Raw genomic sequence first — 14,826 nt, 5'->3', positions numbered from 1 at the left:
GTATATGTTACATTGCATTTAGGAACTTTCAGGTCATTGAACATGTATCAATAATTTCAGATTTTTGTAGTTGTATATATATATGTTTGGATGTAGCTGTATTGCGTTGATGTACTGGTGGATATTGTGTGGTATGACTCCTGTAGTTGATAGTATAATTGGTATAATGTCAACTTTATCCTGATGCCACATGTCCTTGACTTCCTCAGCCAGTTGGATGTATTTTTCAATTTTTTCTCCTGTTTTCTTCTGTATATTTGTTGTATTGGGTATGGATATTTCGATTAGTTGTGTTAATTTCTTCTTTTTATTGGTGAGTATGATGTCAGGTTTGTTATGTGATTTCCAGTATAATTTGTATTCATCATTCTCCAGTACATTTTGTGGTGCATACTTTATTAGTTTATATTGTATGGCAAGCTGTTGATGTAATATTTTTGCTACATTGTCATGTCTTCTGGGGTATTCTGTATTTGCTAGTATTGTACATCCGCTTGTGATGTGATCTACTGTTTCTACTTGTTGTTTGCGAAGTCTGCATTTATCTGTTGCGGTATTGGGATCTTTAATAATGTGCTTGCTGTAATATCTGGTGTTTATTGTTTTATCCTGTACTGCAATCATGAATCTTTCCGTCTCACTGTATATATTACCTTTTCTTAGCCATGTGTTGGATGCGTCTTGATCGATGTGTGGCTGTGTTAGATGATACGGGTGCTTGCCATGTAGTGTTTTCTTTTTCCAATTTACTTTCTTCGTATCTGTTGATGTTATGTGATCTAAAGGGTTGTAGAGGTGGTTTTGAAATTGTAGTGGTGTAGCCGATGTATTTATATGAGTGATTGCTTTGTGTATTTTGCTAGTTTCTGCTCGTTCTAGAAAGAATTTTCTTAAATTGTCTATTATTATTATTATTATTATTATTCATTGTTTCCACGCGTTGGTCTTTGTCTAATGCTTCCTCGTCTTTGTTCAGCAGTAGTCCTCAACGCGTTCAGGCCAGCAGTGTCGAGCTCCAACATGCCAATCTCTGCCACGTCCGGACCTGCAGCAACCTCAGCTGCCATCTTGTCGAGACCTGCAGCTGCCTCTAGATCTGTGGCGGCAACAACCTCCAGCACGTCTGAACCAGTAGCAGCCACGTGGGATCCCGTAGCGCGCATAGCCCACTTGCTGGAGCAGAACAAGGAGCCGCTGTTGTCCATCACATTCATCGATTTGTGTGATGAGGAAACGCGGTCTGCCCCCGACACATCGAAGCAGAACATTCCTGTGATAGTGCAGCCACAGAGTGCAGATGCTGTGGATAAGAAGGCATCGGGTTCACCTATTCTTTTCACCTCCACATACAATTTAACTCCCAGTGGAACGAAACGTGTAAATGTTGATATAGAAGCACATCATGTCTGGGGCTTGCATGCGAGAATGGAAATTGAAAACGCATCGAGTGTGTTAAAGTGCCAGTTTCCGAGTTCGACTGGGACGAAATATGTCGTGCAGAGCGCTACATCAATCAACGGATGACTACAGAGTATTATGCAACTCGCTCTCGCCCAGACGTCTGCCTTACTGGTGTGAGACTTTCTATTACAACAGTGTACGATGACTGTACATTATGTGTGAAATCGGGTGACAGCACTGTTTATCTAAGGCATGCCTCAGTTATGAAGTTATACGATCTGGATACTGCGCTACGTCTTGCATTGGAGGGACTGGACCGTTAATTGCGGAGCACAGACTCTGCATACAATGATGTTGTAAACTCCCTACGTGTGCATAGTGTACATGTTGATGATTTGAAGCAGCATCTTTGTTTGCACATGAACGCTGAACCTACAGACAAACAGATTAAATGTGCGTGTGAAAAACCTGAGTACTGTGAGGCATCCATTGGCCTGAGTGAGATACGCGCGGAATTTATTGCATGTCAAAAAGCTTTCTTTGGGAAATACTGTACAGCTGCGAAGAAGAAGATACATAATGAGTGTAATGATTTTCCTGAAGTACTACATCCTATCTATGACATTTAAATAAATAAATAATTTATGTATATATAATCTCAAACCGTGTTTGTGTTTTATTTCATATCTCTCTCACTATAGTCAAAGTATCACACTTACTAATTTTTTTCAGTGCTATACCAGTTATTGACATAATGAATGATCAAATTACTCTTCATGGGTAAAATATATAGCTGTTTTCTCTGTGTAGCCAATATACCTCAGTCAGTTAAGTGATGGAGCTATAGTGGTTCAAATGGCTCTGAGCACTATAGTACTTAACTTCTGAGGTCATCACTCCCCTAGAACTTAGAACTAATTAAACCTAAATAACCTAAGGACACCACACACATCCATTCCCGAGGCAGGATTCGAACCCGCGACGTAGCGGTCGTGCAGTTCCAGACTGTAGCGCCTAGAACCGCTAGTCCACCCGGCCAGCAGCTATAGTGGCTACACATACTAGTACTGTCCCTTCAAGTGTATCTTTCTATATATGTCAACCATTTGTCAGTACCTGCCGTAGTTAGTATCATGGCAGGGTGGGTGAAACATCCTCATCACAAGGACTTTGTTGTCGGTGACTGGTCCTGTGAAGATGCAAAAGATGACCTGAAGAAGAAGAAGAAGAACAGAATTATTGTTTCTGATAATATACGAGCAATTATTGTAGGTCCATTCAACTGTGGGAAGACTAATGTCCTCATGACGGTGGTAACACATGTAGATGGAGTCCGATTTGAGCATGTTTGTGTATTCTCAAAAACACTGTTTCAACCCAAGTATCAGCTATTGCAGGAGATATTGGGCGTTGTAGATGGTGTTACATACACGACATTCAGTGAAAGCGGTGATATCTCTCCACCTGAAAAAGCAATACCAAACACTGTCTTCATATTTGACGATGTTGCTGTGGAAAACCAAGACCAAATTCGAAAATATTTTTGTTTCGGTCGTCATATGGGTGCTGATGTGTTTTATCTAAGCCAAACATATTCTAGAATCCTGAAACAGTAGGTTAGGGATAATGCAAACCTCATTATATCAATTGGAGACATGAAGTCTGTAACGAGTCCGCAATCATTTTATTTTTGGCACTGTTATTTTCACAACTCCGTCTTGATCACACAGATTTCTTTACACTTTATTACCGGTTTCGGCTTACCACCATCTTCAGATCTGTTGTAAATATAAATATTGTGTAAGCGACCAGGTTCAATTAGTTGAGGCTAAATGTATACAGTATTAATGATGCATGAAATATAAAAATATAAATATTTATAGCCACGTATAGCGGCCATGTATACCGTAAAATATTTTGATAAAAAATCATCGTCAAGTTAAACATGTGAGTACATGGTACGTGCTGATAATATTCAGAGTGCGTCAGGTATTTATACAAGAATCTAATGGCAGCAGAGGGCGTCAATATAAAGATTAAAATGCAGTATGCACTGTCTTTAGTTAAAATTTTTCTTTGGCTAAATGAGCGTCTGACATTAAAAACAGTTGCTGATATACTATATGTGAAATTGGACTCATACTTGAAATCCATAAAAAGCACAAATACTATGCAATACAACCCTTAGCCTGGTTAGGTAATATACAGTCGTTTATGAATGCCAGTATAAAAAGTATAAAGATTAAAATGCAGTATGCACTGTCTTTATTTAAAAAATTTTCCTTTGGCTAAATGAGCGTCTGACATTAAAAACATACGCTGATATACTATATGTGAAATTGGACTCATACTTGAAATCCATAATAAGCACAAATACAATACGATACAGCCCTTAATCTGGTTAGGTAACATACAACCTTTTACGAATGGCAGTATAAAAAGTATAAAATAAAAGAATCACAAAATCTTCTGTCTTAAGAGAACAGTTAAAAGTGAACGTAATCATAATACAATTAATAAAGTAGTGCCCCTTAATTAAAAATAGAAAATCTGTAATGATATTATATTGGAGTACGATGTCGATGGCGAATATGTCATGGCTTCTCTGCATGACTTCCTTGCTTTCCTGTGGCTGAGCTAGCAGAGGACGGCCCAGTCTCCTCGTCGCCGGCGGCCGGCACACGGCAATCCACTGGGGTGCTCCACGCTATTAAAACTAGTAGGTCTCTGAATATATCAGAGTAAGCATTCAGGTTAAACTCGTTCTGTTTATTCAGCAGTAATTCCCGTTGTTGTTTTCTGTTCACATAAATCTCCATTTCTTCGAGCAGGTTCATTAACTGTCCCTTTGACGCCCTATGTATGTAACATTTTCATATTACTGTCTATATGTTCTACCGAATATCTTTTTCCGTCCAAATGTGTACCGAAAGCGTTCTTATTTTGACTATACGTATGTTCTCTAAAACGAGTCTGGAAATTTCTTCCTGTCTGACCGATGTAAAATCTATCACAGTCCTGGCAGCTAATCTTATAAACACCAGATCCCATATATTAATTGCTGTCGTTGCCAACTATGTGCCGTAGCTTACAACCAGTTGTACCTTTCGTTTGAAGCCTAATTTTTATTTTAGCTTTTTTGAAGGCCTGCGCAATTCTGTCGGAAAACGCACCATTGTATGACATAACCACAAACTTCTTGCCTTCTGGTTCTATTGGCTTCTTCCTGTCACATATTTTTGATTTTAATTTATAATAACGTTTCATTACGTCACGATCTTTATATCGATTTGCCCTGGCTATTTGTTTAATCACACTTAATTCATCTATCTCGTCATTAGGGGTAAGCGGCAGTTTGCGCATCCTGTTAAACATAGCTCTGAAGTATGCCCATTTATACTTACTGGGGTGACAGGACTTTGCAATTATGATAGTGTCAGTGGCAGTTGTCTTCCTGAATATGATAATTTTATATCTTCCATCTCTTTTAGTTAACCTGAGATTCAACAAACTTATACTTCTTCCAATTTCACTGTGTATTTAGTTTTTTCGTGCATCTCACTCATCCTTTCTGCTATCGCGCGTATTTCACTTTCGTCACCTTTGTATAGTAGAATAATATCGTCTACATACCGTCTGTAATAGACAATTTTCTCGCAGACGTCAGGATTTAGTTCAAAAAACTTATTTTCTGGCTCATTTATAAATACCTCGGCTAAAGTACCAGACAAACTGTTGCCCATTTGGAGCCGTCCTTCTGATAAAAAATCTTATTGTTAAACTTAAGATAACTAAATCTTCCTATGTGTCAGCAAGTTCCTCCTTATAATTTCCAACATATCGTTTATTGGGACGTTGGTATATAGGTTAATGGTGTCAAAAGAAGCCAATGTAGCCCCATCTGGGATCGGTACATCTTTAACTTCATTCGCAGGTCCATAACTATTCCTGTCATTGAATCATTTTCTGTAAGTATATGCTGCTCTTAGTCTCTTGTTGAATTCACGGTTCCATTTGTAATTGGGACACGACATATTATTAATAATCGGTCGAATCGGTTTCCCTTTCTTGTGCAACTTAATTTGCGAACGAAGCACAGGAATGGACGGGTTCATCATTTTTAATCTACGTTTCTCTTTTACATCCGGAAACAAAAATATACAGCTGTTAATTACTTTCTTTATATCTGACTCAAAATTTTTCACAGGATTTCTCTTGATATCAACTATGTTATTACCTGCAAGAAATTTTTCGGTTCTTTGAATGTAATCGCAATTATAAATTATGACAACCGAATTACCTTTGTCAGCTCTTGTAACTATAGCCTTATCCATTTCCAATTTTTGATTTAAGTTTTTAAGTGCTTCTACGTGCTTTGCATTTTTTCGTTCGTGACTGCCTACTGCAGATATGCATTTATTAGTTTTTACTGCTATGTCAATTTGATCAAATTTATTGAGTTTAGCCACGTCACACGCAACTTTTACCTCCGCAATAGCATTCTTAATTATGCCTGTGCTCAATTTCGGAGTAATACTAAAATGCAAACCCTCATTCAAAAGATCCATTTCACTATTCGTCATTTTTATGTTCGTGAGATTAAATTAATTACAGCCTTCAAACAAGACAATCTGAATTTAAAACACATTTACCAGGCACATGTTGTAACTGACATGTCATTCAATGATTTCGTAAAGATATGCGCTGATTGCTAGAATCATTCCCAGTATGGGTTTCTCGTTACTGATAAAACACGAAAACTGAGTGATGGTAGGTACAGGCGAATCTTTCAAGAGTTTTTGCATATATAGCACGGTAAGAGAGGTTAGTACCTCAGTATATGCTGCACCATGGACAAATTCGTGCGTATGTCTAGCTCTCAACCCGAGAGAATGGACGTATACAGACAGAACATTCGCCTGTACATGGATGCGAAAATTCAGGCTATTGTGCGTAAAGTTGGAGGTATGCGCAGGGAACAGACGTATTACCAGACTCTTCTGAGAATGGTGAATGTGTTAAATGGGTTAGTTAATGAAGTCGGTAAGAAAGTAACCGACTGAACTGAAAAGGTCGAGGCTATTGAGGGGAAAATAGATGCGGAGTTCCTTGTTGAAAAGGGGGAGCAGCTACTTAATAAGAGAAAGAAGAAAATGAGTGGATATTTAAAGCCTCACGCTGCGGAGATTTCGACGAAGCAGAGAGTAACTCAAGCGCGAGCAGTTAGTGAGAAATTACGGTTACTGAGGTTAGGGCATATGGATCGACAGCAAACATTAAGAGAGACCTTTAAGCCGGTTACTGAATCTCTCCGACAGCTCTCAGCTAGAACAAAAACACAAGATAACGATGGTGTTGCCATTGACTAATTTATTATCCGTCACTCCCCTGGTCAGATAGATAGAACATTCGGCGTTAGCAAGGGAAGGCCGTACATTTTGGGTACGCATCCTATAACTGTAACTGATGACACAATACAGATTGGTGATAGGTGGTTTGAGAGAAAACCTAGCTTAATGAATCTTATTTTCCTAAGACCTACCAAAATCCTATAAATTATTCCGTTAATGATAGGGAAACGTGAAATACTGCACATGACTGATGTCTCATCCTTCACGTTGTGAGTTATCAGTTATCTACTGCAGCCGCGATTGTGGCAATGAGAGAGTTTATGCAGGAATTCCTTGGCATCATAGTTGTAAAGTAGTGACTTTATAGAACAGTAGTTGCCTCCGAAAGCAGTTCCAGGTTTGCTGCAAAAGATGTCTTATCAATTCCTTTCTGTAAGTTTTAAATCAGGTGCTACCTGTCACATGTAAGTGTGTCCTAGCAAACTGGCAGGAGTTGCCAAGATCGTAGACCTCGCTAATCTTAAGTCACATCAAAATTACTCATAAAATTACTGAACAGATTCGAAGCATCTATGAGAGTCACGAATTTTACTTTGTTCATCAACTCGGTCGTTGTCCATGTAATTTTTTGCCCTCTTATTTCAGACCGAGTTTGTTAGTATGCATTATCTATGATAGATCTGGAGGTGAAAACGTTCGAAAATGCACAACTGCACTTTTGCGAACTTGTGTTTTATTTTTGCATCAATATTGTTGTGAACCCACCATCTGGTATCAGCACTTTACATTAGCATCCATGATATCTAATCATTTTGATAGTACACCTGATAATATAGATGAGTAGGACACAAGGCAGAACGTACATAATGTCCGTTTGACGTCAACAGTGTAACATTTTACTTTTTTGAATAGGACAATCATTTGAAGTTTAGTTAAAATAAACTTACGCTGCAAGAGAATTCTCTTGTATTTTTCAATGTGTGGTCTGTTGTCGGTTTGAAGGCCTTCAATTGCATCAGCAACTTAGTGCAGCTCCACCGAGGGCTGTCTGGAGCGGGGTGGAGATAGCAATGTGAAAGTGGCGAGCTGTCGAAGACGATCTTCATATTATTAGTGTGATTGGGACTTCCTATATTCTTGACGACGTTTAGCACCTTCGCGGTCAGTCACCCAATTTCAGAATTCATGTTAAGTAATCCTGCTAAATTGTCATAATATTGTTTTTTTATATTGATGAGTCATCTGGTTAGTTGTCACGTTCAAGTGCCATCTACAATGCCAATTTAATATTACGATCCTAGAAACTAATCTGCAATATGTTTTGTATTTCATAATCAGAAATATCTACATTAACCGTCATCAGAACAATGTCAGGGAGCAGAAAGCAGCAGTACCTTGGTAACTACTTGGGGACCTGCTTGAGTCGTGTTCTAAGGAGAGGGTAGTTGCTGGTTCACATTATATTACACTAGCGAGAAGTACCGAATTTTCCATTTTCTCTACAAACATCCAGAACTAAATTCAGTAACAAAATGCTAAGAAGATATTTGCATTGTGCCAGCTCAGCGATCAACCTATTTTTATAGATTTTTATTTTACAGCTATTCTTGTTCTGCATTGAAATAAACTTCATTCATTACTAGCTTGTTCTTGTTACGATTATTATTGTCACTCTCTCACTCGCGAGAGTTTTCACATCCCTATTTGGTATCGATGCACATGGAGAGTGGCTATGACAGAAGGGAATAATGAATGTTACGTCATGCAAGATACTCATTTACTTCGACAACGCTTCAGGAGAAGTGAGATACGTGAAGATGTCAATAGGAGGTCAGATAAGCTGGCACAACTCTGCAACTACTCCTGTTGATTTAACGGTGTTACCAGATAAACTGGTGCTGCGAAATCAAAAATTTAGTACAGACTATACCACAGTAGCAGAGAGTTGCTAATTTCGGACCATGACCGAGAATTACCCTTTGGGTCAGCTGCTGGTTAGAGTGTTGCATCTGCAAATGGAAGGCTTTGTTTGATGTCTTGTGCTGATGCTGTCTGAATATATTATGCCAGCGGATAAAAAACGGTTTAGTTTGGAGACCTAACCCTCGAGTGGGGGGGGGGGGGGGGGGAGGGGGGGAGGCACAGCGGTCTGCATCATGAATACACAAAAAATATCTCAGGAAGGGTTCGAACAACTACTTTCATGCAGAGACATGCATTTGGAATCTGTTCATCGTTTAGGGGCCAAGCAAGAGGATAACATCACGTAAACAATGATCAGGCTACTTAGTATATAATAGAGCATACACATTTCAAGGAAGAAACTTGTGAAGACACATGTCCATATGTGCGGCATATCTTTCGTGTTAACGAAAGTAATATCCCGCTTTACCTCTTCTTAAATCTGAAACGAAATGAATGCCATGTGGAATCGAATATTTGTTGATTGCTTCTCTTCTTGCTTCCATCCATACCAACATATTTCTTCATTCTCGTGGTAATCATGACATTCTACATGTATGCTGCAAAAGATTGCACGTGGACACATTCAACATCGAGGTGCAAAGTGTTTGATATCTTACATTATATTCAATTACAATACGCTTTCGGTGTATTTTTACTTCGTTTGTATTTGGAGATGATTATGAACGTTACGGAGAATTATCTCACATGCTTTATGCTGAATGAGAAACACTGAATCATTCGTTTTGCTTTCCCTGCGTTGTAATGATATGTCAGCGTCAACAGCCTTCTTCCACGCCGGAAGCTGAAACTTAATTCATTCTGAATTGATGATAATTGAATGCCTCAAATGTATACATAGCCCACAAGGCGACGTCGGAAACTATCAGGGGAGAACGCCGCATAAAAACCAAACGTGCGCGCGCGTCTCCCCTCAGAAGAACCGTATCGGACAATCACGATAAACATTTCGCTAAAGAGCTGTCTCTTAAGAGAGCTGAGAATTGGTAGCGTCGTAGCAAGTATTTGTCAACACTGTGAGAGTGCATTTACTTCCGGGTGTAGCCCGGCATTACGTCGCTAAATTCACTTGGAATTCGTTTTTCACATTGAAGACTCATACGATATAACCCACTGTAAGATGAGACACTTAGAAAGTATATTTAATTTCTGGACTCCAAGAACGGCATTCTTCACATAAGTAACACCTGTTTGTGTCTTTAATGTTGCGTTTTGAGGCTCAGGCAATGTCGCAATGACTATAGTCCGCCTGTTGTTTCCAGTGTGTCGTTAGCTCAGCGATTCCATTATGCGTTGCCATGCTGGTGCTATATGAAATGGCAGTTCCAATCTCGGTGAAGGCAGCTGAACACAACGGTTTATTTTCCATTTTAACTAATGGGGTTGCAAACTGCTAAACCTGAACAATGCTTTTACACATAAATCTTCTTGCCATTTCGACTTAGTAAATTATGTTAATATCATGGATGTCTGCTTTGCAAATGCCAAGGTGCTTCACTGCAAAATAGTTTCTGAAAAAATTCAAACCTACTGTCAACGATTCGAATTTGAGCTTTGTTCGTCATATGGGTCTAACATGTCAGGAAGTTGTTTATGAAGTAAACATGTTGATAAATATAGTTCCTCTCTTCTAAATTTTGCAATGGCATTTAACTGTAGACGTTTGCTGACACCGACGTTAGCAATTCCTTTCTATTCTATGAAACCTCTAAATCGATAACTTTCTGTTTTATATCAGATGACCTTAACTATCACTTCCGACCAACGTTAAATACTTCATGAATCCATACATGGAACTCAAAATGTGCAGTGTTCCTGCACATCTACAGAGCATGCATTGGAAGGAATTCACACAGTTTATCGTATAGACTTACCATATGGAACGAAACAAAAACTATAATACGCTTTACACCACAGACGATCTCTCTGGCTTGACGAAAACATCCGAATATTGGCCAAAAGTTGCACAAATAATTGACTTTGAAAGGAAAAGAAAGAGATATGAAGCATTTATAAATTCATCGAATGTAGTGAGGTGGTTTAATTTCGTCTGAGTCTATAAAATTAATTTCGGACCATACGCAGCTCTTGCCGATTAATGTAATACAGTACCCATCTACTAATCAGGGCGTCAGTCTCTGTAGCTTTCGAGCGAGAATGGAAATCGTAGAAATCTTCTATGGAGCAACATTTAGTAATAGTAAAGTGTTTTAAATTATCGAAAGCGATGAGCAGTAGCAGGCGCTTTCGATAAAGAACGGGGGAGTGCAGCGCCGCTGCTGTCGCGACGGCCGCTACCAGTAGCCAGCAAGTGGATCCCGGAGCTTTACCCCATGCGGCGTCCAGAGAATGACACTCTGCAAGAAATCTGCCACAAAATGGCTACTGAATAAAAGTTTGTTATCGGTGTGATAGAAAGTGAAATAAATTGAATCTGCATTACCATTACATTCACGTCTTCAGTATTCAGTTGAAAGAGGCTATAAAAATTTTTTGCGCCAGCTAGTTTCAATCCACAGATACTGTAGCCAGAAACAACGCACGGTACCGTTATACCACGGGCGTAAACAGTGTATGACTTCTCTTATATGGGACAAGACGTCCTCCAGGAAGTGCCGCAGTCTACAGTGTTGCCAGATTGTGCAGATAGCCGGACTTAGAGAATTAGCGAGTTGGCCAGTTTATTTGTCCCATGTCGCGATCGGCACGGACTTAGCCTCTGCAGCGGCCGGCCGCCGTTCGAGTTTTATGTCAAAGAGTGTACAGAGGATCGCGAAAAGTCTGAGCAACAAGAAATATGAAACCATTATAAAACCAATACTTGAAGGCGAAAACATCAACAGCTGCAGCAGCGGTGATGGCATTGACACTCAGCATAAAGCAGTGAACAGTTGCATCCCTCAGTGTATATATATTATGACGACCACAACGAGCTAATAAATCGACTACGAGTGCTCATGGCATCAGCTGCTGCAAGTAATACAGGTCATTCGAATGAGGTTGTTTCAATAATCTCTGAGCTTAGAGAGAGGTATCATCGAATAAGTCTGGTGACAGTAGTTGGTGATAAGGGGGTTAATGGCTCTGAGTACTATGGGACTTAACTGCTGAGGTCATCAGTCCCCTAGAACGTAGAACTACTTAAACCTAACTAACCTAAGGACACCACACACACCCATGCCCGGGGCAGGATTCGAACCTGCGACCGTAGCGAAGGAGGTTAATCTGCTCGACGAAGCGTATATGGAACATAACACCGCATACGCTGCAAATAAATATCTATCAAGTTGTCACACTGCAGAGAGGATTTTAGTTGATAAGGCTAAGACGATACGGGGAAGAAAGGATATTGGTATAGGCCAACGTATCGCAGCATTTGCAGTTGATAAAACCATGTGAGGCAAAATTAAGTTGGATTTAGGAGTGATGAATTTCAAGCGAGTTAGGAATGCTGCACATTGTGCACTAAACAAGGAGGACGAAAAGGGCGGGAAGCAGCGCTGCTTGAAGAACTGTAACCTGACAGCGATGTATGCAGCTAAAAATGCACTGAAGCACAAAGATGCGGAAAGAAGACGACGATCGGTTAAGGCACCTCGAGTTCTACCAATACCCAAGACATCTGGTGGTTTTATTCCAATACTCATTCCAGCCCTCTCCGCGCTTTCGGCAGTAGGGTCACTCGCTGTTGGTGCTTCATCTATCGCTCGAACTGTCAGGAACGCGCAGAACTCCCAAGCGCAGTTAGAAGAAGCAAGAAGACATTACTGCACAATGGAAGCCGCAGCCATCGGAAAAGGAGTATACTTGAAACCGTACAGGAAAGGGCTTGGTCTATTCATAAATTAAAAATAAAGCCCGTTAGAGGTCCTACCAGACCGACCACTCACAAATACTGATCTTCTTGTTAGAAAAAAAATTCAACATACCAAGATTCCGTGATATGTTTATGCGAATACATTACCTAAGACTATTATGGAAAACTGGTGAATGTGACATTGTGAATTTAAATGTTGCTGAAGGCCCCGACACCCACTGGGTATCATATGTTATGAAAAATCCGGATACCGTCAACTATTTCGATTCATTTGGTGACCTGCAACCACCAGAAGAATTACAACAATTCTTCATTCACAGAAGACATGTGTTCTACAATTATCGGCGTAAGCTACATGTCACGCATGTCCTGTTAGAATCGCGGGTAATGGAGCTGATTTCAATTGCACGATCTGTGACATCAGTATGCGCATGTGGGCTAGACGCTGTGGTGTCACTATGCACACATGCGCGAGCTAGACATGTCACATGTGTCCCATTAGAATCACGAGCAGTGGAGTAGATTTCTGTTGCATGATCTGTGATGTCAGCATGCATGTGAGGGCTAGACACTGTGACGTCACTATGCACGTGTGTGCGCTAGACACATCACACATGTCCCGTTAGACTCGTGAGAGAGAAAGCAGTCGAACAGATGAGATGGATGACAGTGCTTCCTGGTGGCGGTACTGCGTACTAGACCTGGACTTAGGGTGAACACACTTTTTCCCTCCATTTTCCCCCGCCATGTTTGATTACGTCACGGAACGGAATGGACGACAGTACCTTCTGGTGGCAGTACTGTGTACCAGGACAGTTGGATTCTGGACCTCGTGGCGAACACACTGGATGGTGGTTGTGCCTCAAATTGTTTAAATAAAGACTAGTGCATGATTTCGAGAGTTGAAGATAAGCAAGCAGGTTTGCCGAGTCTTTTAGATAGATTATTATTTCTACGATTTATGAGTTGTTCGGCTCTCTGGCCATAAATGTATTTCATTATTTGGGTGGTTTACATGTCTGTAGGCTGTGCAATGCATTATTTTGGCGGTTTAAAATTAGCAAGTGCATCTGCAAAACATTATACATCGGTTATTTGGGTAATTTATGAGTTGTTTGAAGATCTATAGGCTGTGTACTGATATTATTTCGGTAATTTACGAGTTGTTTGTTGTGCATTATTTCGGTAATTTATGAGTAGTTTACAGGTCTGTAGGCTGTGTGGCGTGACTCCAAGCATGTCAGTGCGTGTGTTTTGTATCAGTGTAATAAATATGCTATCTCTCAAAATCCATCCCTAAATAAATTGTTCCAAAATAAATAAAGTATACTCCTTCCTCTCTCCAGCAACCCAGTGCAGGCTGGAACCATTCCCCACCAATCCCTTGGAAGAGGTGGCGGTCAGATGACTTGCGTTAGTAGAGGTAGCGTAAGTGACCTATTTTCCTGCCATTTTCTTAGGTTACATGAGGTATGTTGCATTGTACTGATGGAATTTGAACTTCCCACCATATTCTGGGGGAGGGGAAGGGTGAGGGGAGGGAGTTACATTAGTGGAGGTAGCCCAACTGACCTATCTTCCCGCCACAATCCGCCATCTTGAGTGACGTCACGACCGCCATCTTGGTTGATGTCATTCACTGTTGTCAATTCTACAGGCCGCCTGGATGACGTCATCGCCTCCATCTTGGATACACCTACTGACACACTGTCCAGTGAGTGCAGCAAGGTGGAGGTTCCCTGCTGTTTTGGGGTGGCATTATGTGGGGCTGACGTATGCTGCTGGTGGTAATGGAAGGCGCCGTAATGGCTGTACGATAAGTGAATGCCATCCTGTGACCGACAGTGCATCCATATCAGTAGCATATTGGCGAGGAATTCGGCTTCATATACGACAATTCAGACCCCATCATGCACATCTTATGAATGACTTCCTTCAGGATAACGACATCGCTCGACTAAAGTGGCCAGCATGTTCTCCAGACATGAATCCTATCGAACATGGCTGGGATAGATTGAAAAGGGCTGTTTATGGACGATGTGACCAAGCAACCACTATGAGGCATCTATGCCCAATCGCCGTTGAGGAGTGGGATAATCTGGACCAACAATGCCTTGATGAACTTGTGGATAGTATGCTACGACGAACACATGCATGCATCAATGCAAGAGGACGTGCTACTGGACGTTAGAGGTACCGGCGTGTACAGCAATCTGGACCACCATCTCTGAAGGTCTCGCTGTATGGTTGTAGAACATCCAATGTGTGGTTTTA

The sequence above is a fragment of the Schistocerca piceifrons genome, chromosome X (assembly GCF_021461385.2).
Source record: "Schistocerca piceifrons isolate TAMUIC-IGC-003096 chromosome X, iqSchPice1.1, whole genome shotgun sequence".
NCBI classification, from domain to species: Eukaryota; Metazoa; Arthropoda; class Insecta; order Orthoptera; family Acrididae; genus Schistocerca; species Schistocerca piceifrons.
This window is presented reverse-complemented; position numbering follows the sequence as displayed.